This window comes from Stegostoma tigrinum, chromosome 1 (assembly GCF_030684315.1).
Source record: "Stegostoma tigrinum isolate sSteTig4 chromosome 1, sSteTig4.hap1, whole genome shotgun sequence".
NCBI lineage: Eukaryota > Metazoa > Chordata > Chondrichthyes > Orectolobiformes > Stegostomatidae > Stegostoma > Stegostoma tigrinum.
The window spans coordinates 74,647,627-74,661,495 of record NC_081354.1 but is presented as its reverse complement, the minus strand read 5'-3'; the positions used below and the strand labels follow the sequence as shown (position 1 = coordinate 74,661,495).

The following is a 13,869-nucleotide window of genomic DNA, read 5'->3' as shown; positions in this document are numbered from 1 at the left end:
TGAGAGAAGACATTGGGCCTCAAGGGCTGAGTTTTGCTGTTTTATTGCTAAGTATTAGTCTGCTTGAGTGTTTCTCTCCATGCGACCTGTCAAGATCTTTTGCCTCATGTGACCAAGCTACCACAGATACATTCATCAATGAAAATGATAAGAATGACACCTTTTCAAATATTAGAGTCATCAAAGGATACAGAGAGAAAGTAAGAATATAACATTGAGATGGAGGATCAGATCGTACTGAATGGTGGAACAAGTTTGAAAGACCAAATGGCCTACTCTTGCTCCTAGTTTCTATGTTCCTATTGAAAACTCTTCCCAACATCAATAAATGGCTTCCTCATCAGAAAATCTATAATGTAATTAGTATTTATTTTCCCCTAGAGGCTTGTTTCTAAACCATAAACAAACCTGACTCCTGTTCCCTCCATCCATGGTGAAAATGGCTAAGTGACCTCTGCAAGATTGTGTGTAATTTTGTGCTGTACATTCGAATGGATACAACACTGCTGGAGAAACTGCAATACAGATTCATCAGCTTAATGTAAAGGCCTGCTTATGAGAAAAGGCAGGAAAAACCAACCATTTTAGCTCAGAAGATTGGGGGTGGGCTAGAAGAGATTTGACTGTGGCATTCAAAATGATAAAAGGATAGATTAGGTAAACACATAAATTATTAATATTGAGAGGCATACGGTCACGAAGGAGGCATATGCAGGCAGGCTTGGGGGACATCATTCTACCTTATCCTGGATCTTATCTGGGTAAGTATGACCTCTGACCTCTGGGGCCTTGGCTGCTGCTACCTTTTGTGAAATGCCACTTCCACATGATAGTTTTGGCAAATTACTGCATATGAAGCGTAGACAAATGGATTGAACTGCCAGGTCAAGCTCCCTTCACCACCCTCTGGCATTTGGATGTACTGGAAGAGCAGCAAGTTGACCATGCTGTTGGAACAGGGAGCAAGGGAATTTGATCAGGACAGGAAATCTCATCGTTAGATTGTGTCTCATTTTCTACCATCTTCTCATCTTAGTTCATGCAGGATTACACCAGGGAATCAAACTCATTGCCTCTTTCGATGTCTTGACAAATGTTATTGCTCCTCTAATGAAAGAACTGGAACACAGGAGGTCCTCGATTTACAAATGTTTGACTAATGAACACTCAAATTTATGAACATGATCCTAAAGGGGTTTCATTTTTAAAAAAACGATCTAAGAATATTCCCTGTACTTAGGAACGGCTGCTTTATATTGTCCTACCTTATGTTTTGACTTGCAAACGGACTCAGTAACAGAAATCATTCTCAACCTGGGGACTGCTTGTATCTGATTTGATGATAGTCTGTCCAACTTCAGCATCTCCTTGCTGTTTATTGTCAGTATTGTATCTATCTAACTGGAAATGGGACGTAACTTACTTCCAGCCCTTTGCCAAAACTGCTGTGCAAATTTTGGTGGGTATTAAGACTGACTTGGACTAATGTGCAATGTAACTTTTCCTTTTCCTTCCATAGATTGTACCTGCTAAATGGCACCTGACCATCATGATCTAACTCACCATGTGAATGCAGTCACATTTCTTTCACAGAAAAGCCCATTGGTGCAGGAATAAGTTCTGTTCTCTCTCTCATCACCACAATTTGAATTCGAACAACATTTAGTGCAGAAGACACTGCAGTTTCTTTAAAACTGATTATCACTATTCTAAACGATTATGAGCTGATAGTGTGATGTTAATAGACCAGACTAGGATATTAGGGATTGAGGACAGAATTTTTCTCATTGCTGCAAGAATCTGGTGAAACTGATCATCCATTGGACCCAACTGATATTTAATCTGTTCACATTAGTTTTATTCTCATGCATGTGATGGAGTTGTGAATTTATTACGCCAAGTTTATATCCTTACCATGAAAAGTTTGGAGTTTAATAAATCCAGGCGTTGCTGGGCAGGCAGCAGGAAAGAAAAATACCAATGTAAGCATCTAGATATTCAAAAAGAGACATCATTGATTCGTCAATGTTCTACTTCAGTTGGCCAATAGGTGACCTAGATCCCAGATAATGGCGAGGGTGAGCTGCATTGGTAGGGGTTAGATAGGCAGCGTTTCAGTGGGGAAATCAAGAAGTAGGATTTATCGTGGTAAGAAGGTAAGCCTGGCAGAGGAGAAGGGAAGAATTCTTTCTCCTGCTGACCCACAGGCACAGCTGTAAAGGTAGTCACTTTCCCACTAGTCTTGTCTCCCCTCAGCTGCTAAATCTTTCCAAGCCATCAAAGCAGGTTAAATCTGGGATCCCATAAAATGTTTAAATTAGAAACATACCTCCTTCCATCTTGATCCCCAGCTTCATCTCTCAGCACCAACACTCCCAAATCTCCAATCTCTATGTTCTCTGCTGGCTACAATTCAGTCTCAAACCCCAGTATGGTCTCCAGCTTGAATTCCAGCCCTGGTCTCTTACCTTTTTCACTGGAGGGGTTCTGTGATACCAGCAGCAGGATGTTCTTGCCCATTGCTTTTGCTGGCAGGTTGTGGAGCTTTGTTGAGTCCAGTAAAATTATGAACAAGGCCTAACTTCAGGAGCTCATTGAACCTCTGCATCTAGGCACAGGGTACATAACCTTTGATCACAAATGAACATGTGCATAAATCCTCCTAAAGGCAACCCATAAAAGTGCAACCAGAGACTCACAGCTCAATTAGAAAGGCACTATTCCTTCAACTTAAACTCCCGTCAGTTTCAATACCATATTGAATCATTTAAAAGCTCCAATCTGAATATGAGCTCATTGTCCACTGGCAAACAGATTTTTCCCCTAAGAGAAGTGTTCTATGAATAGGCAATGTTATAATGCAACGTTAAATGCAATTTTCTGAGCCTTCTCTGATGTATTAGAAGTGACAGTCACTTCATTTTAAAATCACTAACAGTGGTGCAGAATGTTTTATTACTTTTGCTGTACTGTTATAAGTGGTTAAATTGCACAAAGTTGGGGTCAGGAATGGGGAGGGAAAGTGTTGGAATTGTCAGATGATACAAAATTGCACGGCAGAATTTACATCATTAAAGACCGAATCAAATCACACAATGAATCTCGCAGAGTGGGAGAATAAATAACAAGACGAGCAAAGCATAAAGAGATTCATTTTGGGTGGGAAAATAAGGTTTTTCAATAGTTCATTGCAAATTAAGAAAAGGAACAAAGAGATATGACATCGCAAATATATGACAACGTTGATATGTGGAGCAATAAGTGTAACAATGCAAATTGATAAACATCATTAATAATACTAAAAACCTGGGATAATTTCTAGAAGAACAGAACAGACAACCATAATTAGGTAATATTAAAGTAACAGGTAGTTGACCCGAAACGCCAACTTTCCTGCTCCTCTGATTCTGCCTGGCCTGCTGTGTTCCTCCAGCTCCATATTGTGTTATCTCTGACTCCACCATCTGCGGTTCTTACTATCTCCATGTTAAATATATATGCTGCCTTTGTTCAAAAAATGCTTGGAACATTGTCTGCAAAGCCTGCTCTAAGAAAAAGAGAAAATCAGAAAAATATCTGATAATCTTATCAAAATTGAAAAGATGCAACTATCAGCAAGGATTGAGTAGGCTAGGCCCCTTTCTCTGAAACAGTGGGAAGGTTACGAGATCTTTAATGAAGGTGGTGGTAGGGCAGATTTGGGGGAAATTGTTTCAAATTGTAGGTGAGCCCAGAAGATAATAACACAATAGCTAATAATAGATCAAATGAAGAATTTATTAGAAACTTTTGAACAAAGTGGTACGATGGAACACACTGGCACATGGAATGGCTGAAGCAGATTTCATTGATACATGTTGGGCTTGATACAAAGATGAGGATGAGAGGAATAGAATTACAAGGAGCAAGGTGTGAATGTATAATTAAAGTGCAAGGACACTCGAATGGCACAGGCAAATCAATTCAAATGGTCTGTTTCTATGCTGTGGATTCTATGTAATACATAACATAAATCTATATCCCAGAGCAGATGACGGTTAATAATCTATTATATTGATGTTGTTCAGGGAAAATATTCACCGCTGTCATGTATTGTCATGATGACACTGTTTAAGTCACACAAGTAATTTTAGTTTCACGGTGTCTTACATGCAAATAAAAGAATAGCATTTCGTATGTGCATATTTCCTTAAATAATTACTGCCATTCAGTGACTGTTTCCAATCTTGTAAGATTTGTTCTGTGAGAGTCAATTCTGTGGAGCATCACCTGGATTGACTATGGAGCCCCCACTTGGCAACAGAATCTCTGCTGCACTGGCTGCAGAGGAAGACAATGGGTTGAGAAGATATTCAGTTTGCTGGCCTCTATTTTCCCTGAGTCCTTTCCTTGGCCTGCTGAGAATTAGTTTCTGCTCAACTCTTCCAAAGCTCTTCCAAATAGTCAGCCTCAAAAGGTCAGTCAAACAAGTGTCAATGTTTGCTATCCTCATGTCTCATTTGCTGGATTCCTTGCAGTGTGGTCATGGATGCTCAGGAAGTCATGACCTGGTGGTCAGTTTAGCATAAGCAAAATCTGACAGTACAGGAGAGCACCCAATTGACAAATATAGCCAGGCTGGGAAAGAACAGCACGGCTAAGCAATAAATGCATGGTGAGTGATTGAAAATGATTCAGGAGCTCTGAGTTGGTGACCAAATTCTGCCAAGAGATGCCAAGCATATGTCTAAGGTGGCAAATGTAGAAAATGCTCAGCCTTTCCTTCTGTCTAATATATGATGTTTGGATCCCTCCATTTCCAGACAGTGCAATGAGGGCACAGGTTTGATACATCTGTAGTTGTTTGATCATGCTGTGATACCTGACCTTACCTATCTACACTGCCATGGAAGCAATCACGTTGACCAACTTCAGTAGGCAGCCATTTTTCTTCACTGGTTTAATTAGACGGCCTCTACTTACATGGTCAAATACTCTGATGAGATCTGTGAAGATAATTTACAATGCTACCCTTTGTTTGTGGCATTTTATTTGCAGCTGTCAAGTCATTTTCATTACAAGACTTTCAATTCCGAAACCACATAGGGATTCAGGGCGGATGCTACAGATGCTGGTCATCTGAAATAAAGACAGAAAGTACTAGACAAAAAGCCTCTGAATAGAGAGTGAAACAAAATGTACACTTTGTAACTGTTCTGAAGAAGAGTCATATCAGACTTGGAATGTTAATTCTGTTTCTCTTTCCACAAATGCTGCCAGACATACTGAGTTTCTCCAGCTCTTTCTGCTTTATTCAAGATTGATGCATTCAGCTAAGATTTGTGGTGACAGAGTAATAGAGTCATAGGAGAAACAGACCCTTTGCTACAACTTGACAAGTGCTTTTGCCATGATGCTCAGTCAGGAGATATCTCAATCGTGTTGCAATTGCCACAGTCACCCTTTTTCTCAGAATATTTGTATCAGGCATGCCTTAAGGCACTGCCCCCTTCCTTCAGCAGAAGCTATAGGAATGTCCGTTTCTCACCTAGATCAGTTCAATCAGTGTTAGTTGCAGCACCTAGAACTTTGCTGAAACTTAAAGGAATACGAACTAAGTCTGTGCAACCTGTCCTCAATTTAACCACTTTAGGCCCTGTTTTATTCTGGTGAACCTTTATCAAGGCAACAGATCCTTCCTGAGGTGCAACATTTGGTCAACACTTATTTAGCTACTACCATTTTAACCAAATGCTACTCTGTAAAATTCTACCTCCATGGTAAAAGAAGGAAAGTACCAGACATTTCATTGCGAAAGTTAGTCATTATCAATAAACCCTGAGTTTTTTTCATTTCTGATTGGAACCATTTGTTGATCATTTCTTTTAGCACCTTTTATATAAATGCAGCATGAGCTCATCAGTTCAGGTCATGCCATCAAAATATTTTTCCAACAAAGTTGAACTTGAGTCATGGACTAAACAATATAGCACACATTTAACAGCCCTATCATTTAAATGAACAACAGATGTAAGGAAAGCTCATGATTCAGGTGAGACACAATTCAGAGACTCAAAACAAATCAGCCACTTTACAGCACGGATGGTGGAGGCCTGGGGTGGTAACGGTGTTTTGGGAGCGAAATAACTATAAACAACAGGTTTTGTTGTGACTGTTTAACTCAGCAAATTACTTATCCTGCTTCTGGCTTTCCTGACTAATGATGAGGTTTGTGTGTGGTAATTCAGTCTATGGAAGAGCTTCTTTTTAAAGAAACACCAGCAAGGGTTTGTTCTAAAGGCTTTCGAATGGACAAGTATCAGGCACAACATGGTGTAGCTGCCCATAGCAACCTTGCCCAGCTCACTGACTTTTCTCTGGAGACTGTGAGGGGACATAGACAATTGTTGGTCCCCACAGACAGGAGAAAAAGGCTAGCCTCACAACCCAAAACGGCTGGAGAAAAAGTCAGAAGCTGGATTCAGTGCAAGAGATTTGTGTGTAGTGGGTGGGAAAGGTCACCATGTAACCGTTTCAGGTACCAATCCCTGTACACACTGAGTTCTCCAGCATTTTCCTGCACACCATTCGTACACTCACTGCTTTTTCCTCCAGTTATCTGACAGCATCACCCAGACAGCGAACACTCATGCTGTCATCTTGTTAATATCTCAGACCCCTCCTTCACAGTTTCCCATCACAAATGTTGTTGTTTAATTTTAAACATTCAGTTTCATGCACTCATGACTCTTTGCTTTATCTCCTTGTAGAAGAGGAGAGCGCACAACTAGGGAAGAGCCAAAGACACAGTGAGAACTACCTGCTTGGAGCGGAGACATAGACCATGGTAACTGAGCGCAGATAGATGGAGCAGGGCCTCCCAAGTACTCAATTTCAGAGTTCCAAATCACTGCCATTTAACGCAGAACCGCTATTGATGCTGAGTTCTTATTGCCACAGAGACAACATGTGGCCGTGTCAAAATCAATGGTGACTTTTAACACTTTCCACTTTTCAGCCTGACTCAAATTTCAAAGTCACACTGAAGCTAGTAAGGGGGGAGGGTGAGGAATCCTCAGAGGGAGGTACACACTCTGAACAAACATCTTCAGACGACCGGTGCACAGAAACACAAACCTGAGGATGAAGTTTCCATTCCACTAACCAGTAAAATCTGGTCAAGTAGGGAATGAATTGCTGCTCCATTTAAACTGCTACAACGCTTTGGGAAAACCAAGGGAGCGGATCAAATTAAGTTTAATTAAATTAACCAAATCAAATTTAATCCGATTAAGAAAATCAAATCATTGTTCCTGCCTTGGTAAATTTCCCAGTTTGACAATCATACTTTTTTTTAATCACCTGCCACTTCGCGTCCTACAGTCACACAGCATGGAAATAAATCCAACCATTCCATCCGCACCATAATCCCAAACTAAAATATTCCCACTAGCCTGCGCTTGGCCCAAATCCCTCCAAACCTTTCTTATTCATGTACATATACAACTTCTTTTAAATGTGGTAAGTGTACCCACATCCATTATTTTCTCTGAAAGTTCAGTCCACACCGGTGTAAAAAAAAATTGTCACTCACATCATCTTTGTGGTTGGTTCACTCGCCGAGCTGGTCCGTTGTTCGGCAGACGTTTCAGTACCCTGCTGGGTAACATCATCAGTGCAGTCCCCGTTGAAGCACCGTTGTGTTTTCCCGCCTGGTATTTAAACTCTGGGGTCCGTTGGATTTGATGACCTCACTTCCAGTTTTCCTGCGCCGTGCTGTATATATAGGGTCTAGTTCTGTGTGTTTGGTGGAGAACCAGGCCTCTAGGAATTCCCATGCTTGTCTGTTTGGCCTGTTATAGGGTCCTGATGTTGTCCCAGTCAAACTGTGTGAATGGAGACGAGTGAGTATTGGTTGTGTCTTTTTGTTGCAACTTGGTGTTCATGTACTTTTGTGGCCTGTTTCCTTCCTGTCTGTCCAATGTAATGCTTGTTGCAGTCTTTGCATGGGATCTTGTACAGCACGTTGGTTCTGTCCATAGTGGGTAAGCGGTCTTTGGCTCAAGTTAGCAGTTGGCGTAGGGTTGATGTGGGTTGTATGCTACTCTGATGCCCAATGGTTGTAGGTGTCTTGTGGTCAATTTGGATATGTTCCTGTTGTATGGTAACATGACAAGTGTATCAGGGCGTACTGTATCTTCCTATTGTTGTTTATGTGACAGGCATTGTCGGACCCAGCTGCTCAGGTATCCATTGTCCTTAAGTACTTGGTAGAGGTATTTTTCTTTGTTTTGTAGTATAGTGGTGTAGTTCTGGGTTGTTGCAGTGTGTTGTCACTTGTTTAAATAGTGTTTTCATGCAACTTCTTTTGTAGGAGTTGGGATGGTTACTGTTGAAGTTCAGGACCTGATCCATGTATGTGGCTTTCCTGTGTACCTTCATTAGAAACTCCCCATTGGCCCTGCATTCTACCAGGATGTCCAGGAATGGAAACTGTTTTCTTCTTCCCTGGTGAATTTGATGCAAGCGAGAGTGTTGTTTATTCAAATTCAGTAACTACAAGTCTCCTACGACCATTGGACATCAGAGTGGTGCACACACCTACGTCAACCCAATGTCAACTGCTAACTCGAACTAAAGACCCCTTACCCATTATGGACAGAACCAGCATAATGCAACAAACATTACATTGGACAGACAGGAAGGAAACTGGCCACAGGGGTACATGAACACCAAGTCGCAATAAAAAGACACGACGAATACTCACTCGTCTCCATTCACATGGATAAGGAGAACCACCAGCTCAATTGGGACAACACCAAGCTAAACAGAGACAAGTACAGGAATTCTTAGTGGCCTGGTTCTCCACCAAGAAGGCCATGAACAAACACACAGAACTTGACCCTTCATAAACACCACTGTGAAGAAAAACTGGACATGAGGTAATCAATTCCAACAGACCTCAGAGTTTAAACAACAGGCAGGGGAACACAACAGTACTTCATCGGAAGCTGCACTGATGATGTTACCCAGCAGGGTAATGAAACGTCTGCGAACTAACAAACTGACTTGGCGAGCGAACCAACCACAGCATCCATAACCCGAGCTACGGATCTACTCAAGGGTCTTAGCCATGTCATTTTTTTTTAATCTTTCTCTCTCTCACCTGAAGAATATGTCCCCTAGTCTTGAAAAGACACAAGCCATTCACCTTATGTACAACCTTCATGATTTTATAAACTCCATAAGGTCACCCCAGAACCTTCTGTGACATTTGTATCTTTGGCCATTCATTAGCTGGAGTCAGTCTATTTCTATTGACTCTGCTACATTCTTCCATACTGTTATAAATTTCTATCAAGTCATCTGATAATCAGGACTGTCCTAATTAAACAAAAAGCCTTCTTCGTATTTATGTTTCCTTACACCTTACACAGGAACATGACCTCTTGTCTTTTCTTCAATGCCATGGTAAACCTTAGAATTAGTTTTTGCTTAAAAATATGAATGGCCTTACCAACCCAAGGCACTGCCTTAAATATCCTCACAACCTTGACCCTAAATTGCTCTGTTTTTCTGGAGCACAATGAATACTTCTAACCAGAACAAAATACTTACTGTTATCATTTACATGGCAATGGAGCACCTCTGGCATTTAACAGAAGTTATGTGCCAATGTTTAACCATTCTGTTGCCCCATTTTGTTTATATCTTATTGGACTTTGGAAGAGGTCCCTATGCTTATGCAAATGTGAACAGCTCTCATGCTGGATTAATATCTAAATAATTGGTGTACACAGGGAACAGAAGCGGTCCCAAAAATGTATTGACACCCAGGCCAATTCCTACACTCATAAATTACATTTAACATCTACAGTGTTTCCTTTGTGCTGCTTGTTGAATTTTCAGGAAACCACGTTTCTTTTCCACACCTTCCCTTGTTTCTTACCTCAGAGTGGAATAACTTACACTTTAGTTCCATTGAATCCTCATACCACTAATCTTAGTTTTCTTTCATTTAATTCTCCTACACAAGCCTTGAGCTGACAATGATTATGTTAGCCATTATCACCAAAATCATTCAGCAACTTTGCTGGTCATAAATTGATATGCAGTCCCCATTCACAGCACTGTCTCAAGAGCTTTCCCAAATGTGAGTTTGTCTTCTGTCAGTCTTCACTGTATCAAGGTAAAACCATAGAAACAAATGACTCCTTATCATATTGTTGAGAAACTCAGTCACACGTTTCTTGACTTTGCTGCACACTGAGGAAATGCTTGTAATTTTGTTGACTCCATGGGCTTCAATCATTGTTGAATAAGTTGTGGCCTCAGGCTGAGATATTACTGAGACCAACTCCTTGTACTATTTATCTTTAGAATCAACAGATTCAATTAGATTCAGTAAATGTATAAGCTCTCATTTTGTTATCAACTGCAAGCATACTGTCTCAAAAATAAAGATTATAATCTTTTGCAATACTGCAGTTCAACACTATTCAGCACTCTAAATTTTTCAACCAAAACCATCACGATATGAAAACTGTCAGTGAAAAAGTAGGATCACTACTTCTTAATCAAGGATATCAATATTTAATATTTTAACAGCGCAACATTCTTTACACGTAATGCTAACTAGACACTAATGTTTGCCAGGTACTAACTAATTGCTTTTGTTTCTACTCCTCTAAGAAAGTTGCAAAGAATAACGTGGAATGCATAAGAAGATGATGCAGTGTCATTGCCTCAAAATAATTATCCTCACGAAGGAGTGATCTAGTGATCAGTTGTCAATAGACAAGTATCATACCTAACATTGGACCAACCTGTCATCACAAGTAAGGATACAGGGAAAAGAGTTTTAAGAAGATTGTTAGTAATTGAGAATTATTTTTGCTTTCCATGATGCTTTGATGAAAGAGGGGGCTGCTCACCTTTGGTGATGGTTGGATAAAGTCATAGACTCATAGAGTCATTACGTAATACAGCATGGAAGCAGGTCCTTAGGCCTGAACTGGTCCATTCTGACTATAGTGTCCACTCAGCTAGTTCCAATTGCCCACATTTGGTCCATTTATCTCTACATCCTTCCCATCCACGTAACTATCCAAATGTTTTTAAATGTTGCTCTTGTACCTGTCTCTGGCCGTCCATTCCATATGTGGACCATTCTCAGGACCTCACTATTGTTGATACTGTTGATTTTCCAAACACTTGCCAATTCTCAGCCAACTTCCACGTCCGATCAAGATCCCTTTAAGTTTTTATAACCTTCCTCGCTATCAACGATACCTCCTAATTTTGTATCATCTGCATATTTATTAATCATGCCTTATACATTCACATCCAGATCATTTATGTAAATAACACATAACAAAGGTCCCAGTGCTGATCCCTGTGGCGCACCACTAGTCACAGGCCTCCAGTCCGAGAAACAACTTTCAACCGTCACCCTCTACTTCCTGCCATTGAGCCAATTTTGAACCCAATTAGCGACATTTCCCTGGATCCTATGCACCCTAACCTTCATGACTAGCCTGCCATGTCAGACCTTGTCAAAGGCCTTACCATACAGACCATGTCCACTGTCCTACCCTCATCTATCTTCGTGGTTACCTCTTTAAAACACTTTAAAAGATTTGTCAGACATAACTTCCTATGCACAAATCTGTGCTGACTATCCAAATGTTGGCTCATCCAATCCCTCCATATCCACTCCAATAGCTTGCCGACCACTGATGTCAGGCTCTCTCACCTGTAGTTCCCTGGCTTGTCTTTGCTACTTTTCTTAAACAATGGAACAAAGTAAGCGACCCTCCAGTCTTCTGGAACTTCACCAGTGGCTAAAGCTGAAGCAAAAATTTCTGCAAGTGCCTGTGTGATTTCTTTCCTCGCTTCCCGCAATGTCTGAGGATGGGCTTGATCAGGTCCAGGGGATTTATCCACCTGAATGCGATCCAAGGCTGCATACACCTCCTTTCTGGTAATATGTATGTGGTCCAAGACATCCCCACTGGTTTCCTGTATTTCCTTAGCGTCCGTGATTTTCTCCTCAGCAAACATGGAAATGGACTATTCGTGAACTGCCCCATCTCCTGTGGCTCCACACAGAGATGGCTGTTCTGATCTTTAAAGGGGCCTATTCTCTCCCTATTCTCTCTCTAACTCTTAATGTAGCTATAGAATCTCCTGGGATTATCTTTAACCTTATTTGCCAGATCCATCGCATACCCTCTTTTTGCTCGTCTGATTTCCCCCTTAAGTGTGATCCTACACTTTTTATAGCCATGTGCGGACTTACTTGAGCCCAATAGCTCAAACCCAATGTATGCCTTCTTCTTTTTCCTGACCAGAGCCTCAATATCCCTCGTCAGTGTATTGAATGGGCTGAAGGGCTAAAAGTTAATGATGATATTTGACAGCTGCATGAGAAAATAGATTGTATAGGATGGGAAAATAGGCCGGGAAAGTTAATGATGATACTTGACAAGCTGCGTGACCTTGAATACGTCCTGTGAACATTCCTTTATGGGCTAAAGACAATACCTGCAGCTTGTTTTTCTGTAGCTGTTTTCTGTACGGTCCAGAAGTTTTGTCTTCTGTATCATTTCTTTCTGTACCTTGCTGTTTGTTGCACTATATAAGAGAGAGAGTTCCAGTCCAAGTCATGGCACTTCACCTCGGACTAGAATCGTGAACAGTGCCAGGAACAACCTCAGCCTCTAGACTAGCCATCGATCCAGGGGTCCCCGATGGGCAGAAGGGCGTGAGGATTATTTCTTTCTTTTCCCTTTCTTTTACATTCTTTTTATTTACTTAACAAATGCCCCTTTCTTTATCGTCATTTATTATTACTCAACAAATGTTCATATTTGAGCAGTTTGCTGTTGTCGAGCTTTCTGGTGACTATGTTTAACTGAATCTGAAAAGAACCACTTTTCTCTTCATCCTAACAAGGGCATACCGTCTCCGGGCTTCTGATATCACACTTTTCAAAGCCTCCCTTTGCCAATCATGCCCTTTCCTTCAAAGAGACTCACCCAATCATCCTCTACTAGATCCTGCCTATTGGCCCCAAAATTGGCCCTTCTCCAGTTTAGCACCTTAACCCGTGGACCTGTCCTTTCTTTTTCCATAATTGTGTTAAAGCTAAAAGAATTATGATTACTGGGCACAAAGTGCTCCCTGACTGCCACTTCAGTCACTTGTCTGACCTCATCTCCTAAGAGGAGGTCCAGTGTTGCAACCTCCCAAGTAGGTCCCTCTATTGATTTCGGAAACTTTTTGGACACATTTGACAAACTCCACCTGATCTGGGCCTTTTATACTCTGGGTGGCAATACAGGGGAAATTAAAATCTCCACCCAATACTATGCTATTATTCCTACAGGTATCTGCAATCTCTCTACATCTCTGCACCTTATTTGTTGTTTACATGAATGATCTGGATGTGAATGTACAAGGCATGATTAGAAAGTTTGTGGATGATACAAAATTGGAAAGTATCATTGATAGCAAAGAATGTTATCAAAAATTACAGAGAGATTTCGATCAAATGGGTAAGTGGGCAAAGGATTGGCAAATGCAATTCAATACAGATAAGTGTGATGTGTTGCATTTTGGAAAGGCAAGCTTAGGTAGGACTCGTACAGTAATTGATAAGGTCCTAAGGAGTGTTGAGGAACAGAGGGACCTAGAAGTACAAGTATGTGGTTCATTCAAAGTGGCGTCAGATGTTGATAGGTGAAGAAGACATTTAGCATACTGGCCTTCATCGGTCGAGGTAAAGAGTATAGGATTGGGACATTATGTTACAGTTGTATAAATCATTGGTGAGGCTGCACTTGGAGTATTGTGTACTGTTTTGGTCACCCTGTTATAGGAAAGACA

The 13,869-nt window shown here is 40.9% G+C and overlaps 1 protein-coding gene across 9 annotated transcripts in view; it reads right to left on the bottom strand.

Moving 5' to 3' along the window:
• The window catches only part of arhgap24 (Rho GTPase activating protein 24), a 451,915-nt gene that overhangs the window by 249,093 nt on the left and 188,953 nt on the right, over positions 1 to 13,869 (bottom strand). The window contains exon 1 of one of the 9 annotated variants that reach the window (XM_059646322.1): positions 2,469 to 2,486. The exons of the other annotated variants lie outside the window; for them this stretch is intronic. The gene's annotated coding sequence lies outside the window, so the exon portion shown is untranslated. Of the gene's footprint in view, positions 1 to 2,468; positions 2,487 to 13,869 lie in introns of those variants that run through there. 9 annotated transcript variants of the gene reach the window in all.